Source organism: Odontomachus brunneus, unplaced genomic scaffold, assembly GCF_010583005.1.
Source record: "Odontomachus brunneus isolate Ranch 3 - 2012 unplaced genomic scaffold, Obru_v1 Obru_scaffold_027, whole genome shotgun sequence".
NCBI classification, from domain to species: Eukaryota; Metazoa; Arthropoda; class Insecta; order Hymenoptera; family Formicidae; genus Odontomachus; species Odontomachus brunneus.
The window spans coordinates 2,259,569-2,274,568 of record NW_022639477.1 but is presented as its reverse complement, the minus strand read 5'-3'; the positions used below and the strand labels follow the sequence as shown (position 1 = coordinate 2,274,568).

Sequence of the window (15,000 nt, the reverse complement as noted above, 5' to 3'; positions counted from 1 at the left end):
CTCGTCCTCCCCCTCGTTCTCCTTCTCTTCTTCTTCTTCTTCCGAGTTACTCCTTCTTCTCGCGCGTCCTCGATTCTGTCCCCGCCACATTCGACCGCTCTCATCCACCTCACGTCCACGCCACCCTCTCGCATCCGATCCTTACCGCCCCCTTGCCCTCATCATCTTCTACTTTCGAAAGGGTTGCGAGGATTAACGGAAAACCATTAAATCTGGCACGATCGAAGGATCAAGCGGACAAAACGGTAACGTGACTCGTAACCACGGCGCGCGCGTGAGCTTCGTTGCTCCTTGTCCACCCTTTCAAATCACCACACCGCTAAAAGTAATGATCTGCAGCGGACGAGTTATACGGTCGAATCCCGCGTCGAGAGGATCGCGCATTTCGGACCGTCTTAGAAATTAAATGGACCTCACATGAAGAGAGACGGATAGATAGAGAGAGGGAGAAAAAGAAAAGAGACTGGTCCAGGTCGGTGAATCTATCTTGCGCAATCCATCTTACGCAGCTTCCCCGGGATCGCATCGAGATGATTCAAGGTGTGTGCGTGTATGTATGTATAAATGTGTGTACGTCATCATCGATTAAAGTGACTAATTGACGCTTTCGTTCTCTATACCGCGCAGATCGCGGTCGTAACCGGCACTTGAAAATCTCCCATAAGAGATATTCACAGACGCAAATTATTCCTCGCATTTGCACGTTTAGAGCGTAGTCGACACTGAATATCGCGGTCGAACATTGAATTAGTTAAAAGCTCGCTAATAAGCCGCTGTAATTACCGAGCATTGCGACATATTGATCGTAGGCGTGTAGATCCATAACGACTTCCTACGCCGCGACTGCACTGTACGCCCGTCAAAGATGTTAAGTGCGAGGAACGACTGAAGTGACATTGAATATAAATCGACCGTTTAACCGTAGTCGATTATTATCGTTCGCGGCCTCCGGGAGCATCAGCGTCGTTTTTGCACGGGCGCGTGCGAGAGGTCTTGCCTCTCCGATTGAAACTACAATGCAATGTCGCCGTGCAAAATACCGCAGAAACGACTGCGTTTCGCTTAGGTGGAACTAAGTAAATCCTTGAGAAGTTTCACTCACGTTTACGTAGATCCAGCACTGATAGATAAGACCTTGACTCACCTGCAACAAAAAAATTTACGTTTTCCATTAGATTTATGCACATAATGTTGCTATCCTACTTATACTATTGTTATATCACATAACGCATTATTTATTCAACTACTCATCACTATGTATTTATTGCTATGTAAAAACCAGAAAGAGTGAAAATCGAATCTCCCTAAAAATACACAGGTATTTATTTTTACTGAAATTGATTTTTTCTCTCATTAAACTGAGCAAAACCAAAACCAATATATATTTCCAAAAAACGCGCAATTTATTGATATTTGGTAGATGACAAAAAAACCACCGAATTCAATGACATTCGAATACATTCGAAAAATATCCTCTAGTAAAAATAGAAATCGCGTTATCCCACGCGTATTTTAATTCGCATTGGATCGCTCCTGCAAACTTGAGCTGAACCTGGCGGCAGGATGTAGCGAGGTTTTGCGGCGAAACGAGCCTCCGACGCCGGCATTTCAAAGATGCCGACGAGCCGTGCGTTACAACGAAGCCGTGTAATTACAGTCCGGCCCGATATTTTCTCATAAACGTCACTTAACGCTCCGCGGCGACGCTGGCGGAAACGGCGGCGTTTGCTCAGGCCACGTCGTCCTCTCGAGGTGCGCGACGTTGCTGGTGGCCGTCGCCGAAGGCGGCAAAGTCGTCGGCACTGGCCATTGGCACCGGGCGGCGAGCTTGCCAACCGTTAAATCACGGCGGAAACTTATCCCGCGTACCGTGGCCGGTACGTGTCGCCCTATTTGTAAATTATGTCAAGGGATCCCGCGCGCTACTTTTGCCTTCCTCAAGCACGATATGAGATATTGCGCGTCGCAAACGAGACGCTGCCGTCGTCTCGCGTTTGTCGGTGCGCGTAGACCGAGACGACGCGCGCATAAAGCGTACAGTAAACAGCTTTTAATCTCAATATACAGCCTTCTTGTCAGCTAAGGCGACAGATAATTCAAATCGCGCAGCAGTTGGCGCGAAAACTGACTGATTTCCTCCGTGCTGGTATTACGAGGTTCTGAAAAGTTGTACGCAAAATTCGCGCGTGTTATCGCAAGTTTTGGCGTTCACGGCGCTTCAAGATGCACGAGAGAGTTAAAGGCGAGTTCCTCGTCAATGACTGATTTCATCAAAATGAAATCATATAAATCGGATAATTCATTATCTTCACATTACCATTTGTACAATGTTTTCAATTTTTAACCACAACCTTCTTTCTAAATTCTCGAGCGCAGCGTTAATGGCGCAGTCAGAAACAGCGCACTAGACATAGATAGCGAATGCGGCGAGGAGCGGAGACTGAAAGGAAGGCAGAAATAAACGCTGGAAGCGCGGTAAGTGGATTTTCCGTCAGTCGGTTATGGTTGTATCAGCCGGCGCGCCGAAGAAAACGAACACGCCTACCGAACGACGGCTAAAGCTCAGGGCGACGTTGTCGTCAGCGACGGAAATACAGACGATAAACCCGCAAAATATGACTGGGGAAGTCTTGTAAATTGTAGTTACAATAACAAAAGTGGCCGTTTCGGCGCTCGCGCCCCACGTAACTACATTTCGCGCGGGCGTTTCCGCGCAGGTGGCGCGTATTAAAAATACAAGCGTTACGTGTGCGAGGCGCCGGCGTAGCGGATTGTCGGCGACACCGCGGGCGGAACCCGCATCTCGCGATTCCGCAGAAGGAACGCGGATCGATGTAAATCCACGAAATGTTCCGCGAAAGGAAGATCCCCTCTCCTCGACGAACAGCCGGCGTCTCGCGACTCGTTCTCAACTCCTTCCGTCCGACCCCACGTCGGACAATACGCGAAATTCAAGCCGTAGAAAAACCGCGGAAAAAGTCGCGCAATCGCGGAAAACAACAGCGCGCGCGATGTTGATGTGGGCGGCGCGCGACACACATACACACGCGCTCTTTCTCTCTCTCTCTCTTTCTCTCTTCCCGACAGATAAATTGCGTTGCACTTCGAGCAACTTCGCCGCGAGCTCGATTACGTAACGACGAAACATTTTATCGCGCGTGGGTACGGAGTAGTGCGTCATGTTCCATATCCGTCCTAACAAGGCTGGCCTTTATGTTGGTCGCGCGAGCGCGTATGTGACGGTAGAGACCGAGCGCGCGCGCGCGCTCGATAAAAACGTTCACCGCGCGAGATCGATACCTGTCATCGCCACGTCGTGCAGTTGTCGATACCGCGGCGCGCCGTCGATGGGTATTTGGGGAAATTGACATTTTGTAAAAATGATCGCGCACATTCCGCGCGCGCGCGACCGGCGTGCTACGGTGGCGGCGTCGCCGCGGAAAATCGCATCGTAATCATCGAGTCATCGACGTTTAAGTCGCAATATCTGCCGCCTCTTCTTTCATGCGGCGCGCGTACGGCTCCGCGTCGCCGTTCACATATCGTTCGATTTTCTCCGCTGTTAATATTTAACAGCCGCTGAGAATACCTCTTGCATGCAACAATAGCCGCTTACGTATGAGAAATGTCTGGAGTTTTCGATGCTCCTCCATTCGAACTGTCGGGCTATCAGATTATACGAAGTTGCACGCTCGAGTGAGTGACTTATCGTGTTTGGACTGATAAATCAAAGTGTCGGGGGAGAGAGAGAGAGAGAGAGAGAGAGAGAGAGGGAGGGTGAGTGGGAGAGATCAGGACCGAAGCATCATCGAGGCAATCGGGCAAAAATAGTCGCGCATAAATACTTGTACAAATCTCGATGTGATAAATAGGTCTCACCAAGCATCGCGCCGCGTTTCGCACTCAAGCACGGAGTAGTAGCAACACAGCGATACACAACGTACCAGCTGCTAGATACCGATTTTGTAATACGGCGAATACATCACTCTGACGTACCCATCGCGAATACTTGGACCACCGGCGAACGTGAAAAGAGAACGTGGCCAAGACGTAAGACATTAATCGCGCATCCACGTAACCAGCTGACCATATATTTATGATTTAACAGCCGCGCGCGCGCGCGCGCCAGAAAGTGTGTCGCGGGGTGTGTGCAGACGCGTCATTCGTCACAACTTTATATTGCATCGTTACAACGGCGACGATCCCATTAATATGTCAACTCGTCGCGGATTGGTTCGATGGATCGAAAACCGACAGGGAGGAGGAGGAGGTTCAACAGCGGCCGACAGTTCTATCGGATGCGCGTTACCGCGCGACGTCGGGGTATTAACAGCGCAAACAATGATAATTTGCGTCATTATCTTCGGCCAAAACTAATTGCCGTCTAATCGCGGTGACAGAATTATCTTCTCTGTCGGGCATCGATACATTCGTTATTGTATCGCTGTCGATCGATCATCGCTTGATTGTCGGCTATTTCGCGCTCTCGCAACGCGACAATCGTCACTAAGGACACTGCACCGCCGACATGAACGTGCCTATTTGCGATATGAAGCAAGGTGGACGTATCGTTCCACAAAAATCTCATACGAGAACGGCGAAGATAACAACGGATACGAGAAGAAATAAAAGTGCCAATATCTGATTTCGCATATCTAGCCTTGGACATTTTTAATCATTTTTAAACACATTACTCATTTGGTCTTTGAACACGAATATTTGAACACGAATGTATCCAACTGTTGATGTAGATATATGTATGTACTCGATGTATATATAGGTATTCTCTGATGTTGGAAGTCGAAATATTCGTATTTAAAAACCTAACCGAAAAAATGTCCAGAGTTACAAGTAGAGTTATAATCCAGACATTCGCACGTTTACCTTACCACGGAAATGATAACATTTCGGACTGATAACATTCTATGCGCCGATAACAGCGATACCACGCCGCTAATCGTCTTCGACGCATCTTTCGACCGTCGGGGAGAGAGAGAACTGGAGGAGAGCTATGGTAACGTGGACTGCTTTACGACTCATGGATCACTAAACAAACGAAGTATGCGGTTCTGTGCGTTTCCGCCAGACTGCAGCACGAACAAGGAGAGGAATTGCAGGGTAATATTAGGTCTTGCTGCCGTGCTTCTTATCGCGCCGGCGAGTGGAAAAACCAGTGGAAATTTCAAGGGAGCATTATATACGTGGAATTCCTGTGGACACCGGGTTAGGTGAGGTAGATGGTAGAGAGGAGTGGGAAAGAGGACGAGGGACGAGCCAGAGTTGATTCAATGATAATAGTCCGGCATGCTGCAACAGTGCTGTCCCATCACAATTTGCAATTATTGCATTTCCCGGCAAATGGATCGCGCGCGCGCGCGCGTCGCACTTCTACGAAGGAAGAGCTAGCCGAACGTGATTGCATCTGGGATTTCGCGATGCGACTTGGCGGTCCCAGATATGATCCCAGCGAAAAATCCGTCCGATAGCCAATAAAGCTAAGTGCGGCGTGTACATGTGTGACGACGCGCAATCAATTCCGTACGCGTTAACGATAGCGATAGCGCGCCCGATAAGTTATCGGCGCTATTTTCATCGTTCGCGACAACAGAGCCCGGACGTTCCACTTATCGGAAAGAGAAAGGCTCACGGAAAATGAAAGAGAACTAGCTTCCAAGATGGGAATACGCCCAGTTCCAGCAGGGCTGTAACGCCCTGCTAGAGGCAGCAGATGACGCATTGCTAATCTACTAAATTACGCGTAATCTAATCGACATGCAGACACGAGAAAAAGATACGTCACACAGATAAAAAATGTTTTGTTTCTATAAGCTGTATTAATTTTCCTTTCAGCTAAATCACGCTAATAAACGGTGAGTTCTCTCACGAATATTTTTCACGCAAGTGACCATGTTTGTCGAGATGAAATTGCATCAACAACATAGATAACGAATTTTACATCGGATTTGTTGTCGAGCCACTCCATTCCTTTTGAATCGTCGAGATGCCAGTCCCCGAGTAGATCTGATGCGATACGAGACTCGGTTTACACGCGGATATCATCATCACGCGTAAATTCCATCACAGCGATCGGTCCGGTGACGGCACCGCGCATCGACGCGTTCCACTCGCCGACTCGCGAGCGGCTCGCGGCTCTCGCTCTGGTCGACTCGCGGCAAATTAGATTAGCGCGAATTAGTGAGCCGTATTCCATGCCGCCGGCTAGATTCCAGCGTTGGCCGCGTGGAGTAGAAAAGGGTGGCTAGGTTACGAGCCAGCTACCAACCATCACACCACCAAAACGGCCACTGCCGTTACCAACACAGACGCGCGGCGCAGCCGGGATGTGCGTGCGAGAGAGAATGAGAGAGAATGAGAAAGAAAGAGAGAGAGGGAGAGAGAGCTGCTAAACTACCCACCGGCATCCGACAGGCATCGCCATCGCTCGCGCTGCGATGAAAAAGAGCGAGTGAAGGTATGAGAGAGAAAGAGAAAAAGGAAAAAAAAAAAAGGAAAAACGCAGGAGGAGAGCGCGGGAGAGGGCGTGTAATTACTACGAGTGAGGTATCTACTTATCTCCGGCTTTCGTGGCGGGCGAAGAGGCCCACCTTGAGAAAGAAAAGATCTCTCTTCTCGCGCGCAGCTAACCCATACGGCGGTAAGAGGGTCCGCGTTAGAGCGACTGCGGCACGAAAGTATACCGCTACTTACTTCGGGGGCTACATTACGCGCGGAACGAGCGGGAAACGAGGGATGAGAGCTGCCTCGAGCCGACAAACGGACGTACGGACGGACGCAGGACGTGCGCGCATCGTCGAATGCTACCGCTCGTAAAGACAACCGGTATGTAATCGCAGTTGTGGTTATAATAATTAAAAACTCTAGGAAATAGTAGAAAGAGAGTAGAGTGAGAGTGAGAGATAGAAAGCGCGTGAAAACTCAGTTTCCGCAGGAGGAAACAGCCAGATGCGAAATAAGAGACGCGAGCCAACCGAGGCGCGATGATTTACGCCGAAGAAAAAATAATGCGAACGCGCTTTCTCTGTGCGGACTCGAGCGATCGTGACCCACATCGGTCGTTCAGTTCGAGAGGCAGAGACAGAAAGGGAAAGAGAGAGAGACGCGCAAATCGAGCTATGGGAACCGTGTCAACCTACTCGAGAACCTCGCGGTCTCTCTCATTCGAATTGTAAATAAAACAGCGAATTAATGATGTATCATCGATGCAGAAAACACTCGAGAACATAAATGTCATCCCGTTTACTTCACGACGCATCTCCCGATCGAAGATCATCCCCGCGGCTACCCCCGGCGACTGCTGCGCGCAGGAGAGAGCATCTCGCGAAATCATTTTACGATTATCGCGTGCACCCGCTTAATAATGAGGCGCACGAGAAAGCGACCGTAGATGACAGGCCGCCTCGCGGTCCTGACAATTAAGAGAGTCAGGAAATAATAGAAGGGGTTAACGAGAAACGAAAACGGGCGGAAGAAGTGCCAACGCAAAGGAGCAAGGAAAGCGCTGAAAATGAGAAGACGAGGAGGAGGAGGGAATGGGCCAAGGTAAATTCAAGCATCCAAGGAAAAGGATAAGAGCAGGAGAAAAGAGGGAGAAATAGCGGAAGCCTCGAGAAAGGGCGAGTGAACGAAAAAGGAAGTGAGCGAGAGAGAGAGAGGGAGAGAGAAAGAGAAACGGGGTGCGGGAGGAGAGAGCGAGAGTTTCGCTGAATCAGTTGATGGAACAAACGGAAATGGAATGTAACTCGGCGCTACGATTCTTCCTAATAACGTTTCAGGTGTTTCCAGCGCGTTAAATGACTGCCACAGTGATTTTTATCGCGCCGGGCTTTATTCCGTTCGTTTGCTCGTTGACCGAATCGAAGCGCTAATTGCGATCGTACCGAATGCTCGTGCCTGTTCTCTTTCTGTCTCTCTTTTTTTTTCTTTTTCGAGCCAACAACGAGCGACACCACCAAACAGTGGGGGCAGTAAGTTGAATTTCGACGAGAGCTATGAAAGGTGAATCAACCGCGATCGTTAAACACGTCATTAATTTTAACTGCTCGCACCCTGAATCAAGAATATTCCCCGCTTGTTTGTGCAAACAGACGCACGTGTGCGTGTATGCTAGCATACAAATGAACGCGGTTATGTTGTATGACGTCGTTCACAAGAAGAGGACAGACGTCGCGATGACGTAAACGCGAATAGATTTGTGCACGTAAAATATTCGCCTGTCAACAGGCGGATGATTATTTAAACGGAAATACGAGCTCTCTCCCGCGTAACGAACGATTTACCCCTCAAAGCGTAGCTGTTTTTGCATCTTCAAATGAATATATTATTTCGCGCCTTTGCACGAGATCGTCCATTTTTGCCATGTGCAATTGCTTTCCCGCGTCGATTCTTCAATTGATCCCGCCGATGTCGACAAAGCCACGCGCGAACTCAATCAAAGGTGTTCGCGCGCGGAAAGCAGAGTAGAAAAATATAAGATTGAGGAAAAAGGCGGAGTGACGAAGAATAAAGGTAAGTAACGCGCACAAACACACTCCTCGACATAATCCACCTGGTACTTACTCCCCATAGTTCCGCACATATTTGAACCCTTTCATAAAGTCGGCGGGACGAACAACAAAAAACAGGAATACGCGGAAGAAAGAGAGGACGAGAGAGAACAATGTAAATGCAAGAAAGGCCGTGCGAGAGGAACGACCGCCTCTCTCCTCTCCTATCCTGCAAGTCACGCCGTATAAACCCACTCACCTGCACAAACTTTCGCGGTGAAAGTCAAAAGAATCGGTCCTCTAATCTCCACGAAAAACCAAGGAGAATTATCAGAGAGGAGCAAAAGAGACAAAGAGAGAGAGAGAGAGAGAGAGAGAGAGAAAGAAAGAGAGATAAATAGAATCGAGAGAAACGTGCGATTTCCACACGGGAATACAGAGGCGCGCGCGATTTTTCAATCCAAACGAAAAAGGGACGCGACGCGCGGGGGATACACAGATTAATCCCTGAAAAATTTTCAATTTTCCATGTTTAACCTTTATCCTAAAAGATCCGCTTTCTTCTCGGTCGGAGAGTGGAGCCTCCGGTTTTTCCGTGCCACTTTCCCGTATAATAGCTGCAATCTTTCTTTTCTGAAACGCAAGGTTCCCGAATCTGGCTCACTCGACATGTCGCGCGCGCGCGCCCCTGTCAAGACGCGCTTCTCCATTATTTGCGCCCGTCCACGTTGGTCTGATAACAGCGTAGCGGCTCGCCGAATACCTCACCCGATCCAGAAAGCGGAAAAAAGACGCGAACGAGCTGCGAAAAAAGGTGAAAAAGGAGGGGCGCGAGAGCGGGAGAGAGAGAGGAAGGGTGGAAGGAGACACGAGAGAAGAACGAGATAAGTAACATACACCGGCACTCTCGACGGCATCCAGCCGGTTTTTGCACCGCTTAGTCCCACGCGCAGCGACGCGCAAAAGAGGCAGAAAGAGGTAGAAAAAGCAACAGCGACTGCAGGAGAGAGGACAGGAGAGGGAGAGAGAGAGAGAGAGAGAGAGAGAGAAAAGAGAGGTAAGGAGGAAGAGAGGGAGAGAGAAAAGGAGGACGCGCACCGACACTCGGTTATCCGACGAGAGACGTTTCAGGGTGGTACACACGACTGTATACAAGGTGTATCAAAAGCCGAGCGCGAGTTTCCCCTTAGTCACTCCTCGACTCCTAATTCGTCGTCGAGGAGTCTTCCTTGGAAAGACCTCCATTAGGGCTGCCATCATCGGTCCACGACTTTTTAATCTCTAACATTAAGTGGCCTGGTAATTAAGTTCTCCGAATTAACACTCCGTTAAAATAAAATCCGTCCAAAATCGTCGGCAGGAGCGCGCGAACTATCTCACTGTATCCCACCTATCTCTTGTTTCTCGTTTCCCGAAGTAAGCTACAAGTCACGAAAATACGCTTTAATCTCGAATATTAATTCGGCGCACATAATCCCGTAATGAGATATCCCCGCCGTCTCCCGGATCGACATCAGCTTTACCGGGGAAATCTGTAGCTGAGGAGACACACGGCGGGGCCGCCGCCTGATACACCGCCGCGCTGTGTGTATCCGACTCTCACGCGTCGGGAAGCGACAAGAGATCTGTCATTTGTACTCAACGAGAGGCGGGATAGCGAGATGGCACGTGTAGTTAGGGGGATGAGGTCGACACCGAAGAGACGAGCGAGCAGCGATCTTGAATAGAGAGACACGAGCCTCGCTTTTCACGGTCGCTCGCGCGGCTCTCGAAACGGGAGACACTTGTTCTCTCGCGCGATAGATCGCTGGAATAAACGTGAACGCTATCTTACTTATGACTCGCAAAAGTATTATCAAACGATTTGCGCGCTGTGACGTTGTCATTATATCAATTACGTCGCGAGCGAAGTAATAACACGTTAGGTGAGCGACTGAAAGTAGCACCGACAGATAAACTCGTCGCGACACGCGCTTAGTTACGCGAACGATAATAAAAGACGCACGTTGACGCCAATAAAGAAACGTCAACGTGGGTTAACTATCGCATCGCTATATATAGCGACTTTCAGCGCGCATCTTGCGCGTATCTCTTGCGTAACCGGCCTACATTCTTCCCTCCCTTTCTCCTGATCTTCCTTCCCCCCCTCTCTCACTCTTTCTCTCAAGTGGACGCGTAATCGAACGGAGAACCGATCCAGCCGCATGTTGCCAGGCAGTTGTTTAAACACCCACCGACTCGAGACTAGACTTGTATCCAGTTAACGTTCGCAAAAACCGATTAAGATTAAGCAATGGGATCGTCGTGGGATCGAGGAAGCGAGAGAGAAGCCTGGTAAAAGATAATAATAAAAGGAGAAACAGGAAAGACGAAACGGAGAGTGCTTTTAATCGCTCGAGTAGAAGGTACCGTCGTGAAAGAGAAAGCGACACTTACGAAACCGAAGCCTCTCGCGAAGCTCGAGAGCTCGCTCCTCCACGTTTCCTATATGGATGATCTCATTAGCAGCCAATGAGACGTGTGAGCGTAACGTACCGCGCGCGCGTGACGCAACGCGCATGAATTAATGAGTCAATTGCACGCTCGCCGAGGATAAATATTCGCCGATCCTCCACAATTAGCGTCAGTTAACTGAACCTCCCGCGTCGCCCAATACATTTCGATCTTTCCGACGCGCACGGCAAGTTAGTTAAAAACAATTGCATCGGTCGTATTCGTTGTCGGCGCAAGTGTCTGATGAAGTTTTCCTTCTTTGTTTTCCTTCTTTCTTCGAACGATCCGCGCGTCACTTTCAATCAAACTCCGCATCAACCTCCGCAAGTAAACCCAAAATATCGAAGGAGGGAACGTTCGGTTAAGATATATAATTTTATCGCGTGTAAAGAGTGGAATGGAGGTGGAGAAGACATGAGCGAGCGACCTGGCGAGCAAGCGCGACAAACGTGACGCCGACGTGTCTGATAACATCCGCCGTGTCGCGGCTCGTTCCGTTTCCTCGACGCGTCATCGACCCTCGTCGGCGAAATTACTTTCGGCGACACGACGGCAAGGACGGGCGAGCGCGAGAGTAACGACGAATCAGAACAAAACCCGCGAGTATTTCGGACTCGCTCGTCGAAGAGGATGGCACTCCTCTCCGTAACGGCGGGGCAAGGGGCTGGTATTTTCTGGCGCGTTGTTACCCCGGATTATGGCGCGCGTCTTCAACCCCGAGAGGTTATACGGCTGGAAGTTGAATAGTCTGCGCAAAAGTTCCACCACCGCGGAACTCCTCCCTCGTTAATTCCAAAGTTTCGCGAATCTCTCGCTTCCCCCGCTTTTTTCTCTCTGTCTTTCCCTTTTTTTTCTCTTCACCGTCCCAAGAAAAACGCCCATCCCGTCCGCCTTATATCCGTCGCATTTGTACCAACAAGCGAGCAGGAAGAACCCCATCTCGCGAGCCAGATGTAAGACAACTGTCGGGGAAGCGGATCATCCGTTTCGCGTTAATACCGTAAGGGGACCGCGTCGGTGATCAGTGAACCCTTTTCCCGGAAACGCGTTTTCCAGCGACCTCAAAAAGAACGAGAGAGAGAGAGAAAGAGAGACCTGCGCCTTTTTCTCTCGTAGATATTTTGTTAATGAATATTATCAAATCGATTATGCATGCACTGAGTAGCGAATGGTTGTTGCGTTTTTTATACACAAAATTAATTCGCTGCGTTCCTCTCATAAATAAACCATGATGACCACTCACGGGATTATTAACGTTATCAGAATAAGCGTATTTAAAGCAAGAGCTCGTTGCTTCGAGTGGTACAGTTCTAAGCAGGTAAGTAAGCAAAGTAAATTCGCGAGTCTAATTTTTGACACGAAGGAGGTGAAAGCGCACGCGCGCGCACACATAGCAGGAGCCGATATCGCGAAACGTTTCATCGTCGCGTGACGCGAACGCACGTACGGGGTGAAAAATATTTTTACGTCCGCTACCAACGAAACTAGTTATTAGTCACGTGGCGAAGGGTTGCAGAGAGCGTGGCGGAATGAAGTGGCGCAGAACGTGCATCACACACGCACATGCACACCACACACATACAGGCGCGCGCGCGAAAGAGGAAGAGAGGGCACGGCCGAACGCGAAAGGGTGAGAGGTCAAGGGGAAAGGGGGAAACGCGGTAGCTCGCAATTTGCGTAATTGAGCCCTGAATTATTTACACTGTCGGGTGCGTCATACTTCCACTCGGTAATAACTGACAGCCCGGCGTAAATGCGAAATCGGCTGACATTTAGCACGCCCGAAATTACGACGAGCGCCAACAGCAGGAGCGCGCCATTGTCTGCGCACACGTCGAAATGGCATACGCGTCCGCCAGATTTTTTTTCTCCCCCGCTCGAATCGCATCGCTCGCTCGCTCGCCAAACAAAGCAACGTCGGTGCCGATGAATCGGCATTCGAAGCGCATTAAAAAGTTTCCAATATATCGAGAGGCGAGGCGATTTTCTCGCCGAGGGAAAATATTCCGTTCGTAAACTCACGAGCGAGCGCGCGCGGATGATGCCTTCAGTTTTCGCATGGGCCCGTCAAATTTCGACGATAAAGAAAACATACAGATTGCCCCGGGAAAAAAACACACAAGGACACCCGGCCCCGTTTCGGTTTCGACGTTGATTCTGTAACGAATCAACCCCGTGCATTGCCCAGTCGGCGACAGAGAGCGAGACAGAGAGGCGAAAGACTTGGCGCGAATATCTTTGCGAGGAAAATGGAGGTGGGACTTGTGCAAAGCGAGGGTCCGATGCCCCTGCTGCGTCCGCGGCCTTCGCTGACTTCGCGGAAGAGTCGGTCATGAAAGGAGATTGTGTAGAAGACCGAGGGGGGAGAGTTGCGCGGAGGACGTTAAGCGGAATGTTAAAGCAATCAAATCGTATTTATAGAGCGGACACGATGTTTACTCGGGTCCTTGAAGAAGCCTCGTTTACTTAGCAAGTCACTTAACGGCTGCGCGACAAGCGAATTCGCTAATCTGAGTGCGGTGTGCGAAATCTAAGCGAACGGATGGCACTGACGGACGGACGCGCGCACGGTAATGCACTCTCAACGGGCTCTCGTCGTCGCGAGCCGCGAGATTAGCCGTTCTGTCATGCAAAGTGCCGCGCGAGAGTTACGACGACTACCTGACTACGACGACGCGCCGCGTCGTAATTCGGTTTTCCTTCTTAGAGAATTCGCGCTGTGTCGCGAGCAGGTAAACAGACGCGCGGGGAGGTAAACGCTCCGCAAGAGAATCTTCACCATCGTCGGTCAAGACGCGCCGCGCACTTCGCCTCCGCCCCCACGTCTACCTGCGTCCTCCGGAGCTCGTCTCTCTAAGGTTCGCTAATTTCGACGACGTCCCGCGTCGCGTATTAACGCTTTATGCGCCGTAAATAATACGGGATCTCAGGAACGGCACGAGAGACGCACATACAGAGACAGAGAGAGAGAGAGAAAGAGAGAGAACACTCGAGACTCGAGGAGAGAAATCGGACATACGTGCACGGTATGCGAAGCGGAAGGGACGTAGATACGCGGAAAACTAGGAGCAAGAAAAAAACGAAATTCTACCATCCGCTGCAAATATTCATCTCGCAATCTCGCGCCTTCCACTCTCCTCCAGCACCGGTGCGCTTCCTGCAGCCACCCTCTTGTCCCCCTTGCAATCCCTTCCGCCCCTTGCCATTCGTCCGCCCTCGTCCCTCGTCTAAACATATTGCAATGCCTCGCACGGATATTTCGGCGCAACGAATATGGAAACGGGAGGAGGCAAATGAACAGTGCAACGTGGCTACAATCACAGCGGAGAAATAGCACGAAATCCAAATAGCACGGGGAAATTGGCGAGAGAGAGAGAGAGAGAGAGAGAGAGAGAGAGAGAGAGAGAGAGAGAAAGAGAGAGAGATAAAGATATATAGGCAGATAAGAGCCCGCGCTCGATATTCGCAGCGAGTCTCCTAAGATTTCCAGATAGAGTGCGTCGTTATATTTAAATAACGCTCGGGCATGGCCGATAACGCGCGGTAATGAACAAACAGAAATATTTTTTCATAGATAGTACCGGCGCACAACTGCGGCCGTATGATGTACGGCAGTGAGAGACAGACGTGAGCAATAACAGACGCGACAGCATGCAATGCGCATTAACGTATCAGATGTCGCGAAAATTTGATTACCCGTGTCGAATAGGAACGTTTCCTTTGGAGAATCAGGTGACTCGCCGCTCTGCATACCGGCCGCGGTGTGTTTTATTTAACGAGCGCGGAGCGGCAATCTATGACGTATACGTTACGGCCGCACGGAAAAAAAGAGACGCGCGGCTGGAAATCAGGTTTTATTTGGACGGTACTCGGAACGCGCAGATGAAAACCACGTGCAGAACGAGTAGCCGCAAATGGCGTAGGAAATTTGTTTCTGTTATCGCGCTCCCCTATCGCCACGTCCCTCCTCTCTCTCTCTCTCTCTCTCTCTCTCTCTCTCTCT

At 50.0% G+C, this 15,000-nt stretch overlaps 1 protein-coding gene across 12 annotated transcripts in view; it reads right to left on the bottom strand.

The window, feature by feature from the left end:
* LOC116842723 (mRNA decay activator protein ZFP36L3-like) overlaps positions 1 to 15,000 on the bottom strand; it is a 442,334-nt gene that overhangs the window by 328,111 nt on the left and 99,223 nt on the right. The window lies entirely within an intron of this gene.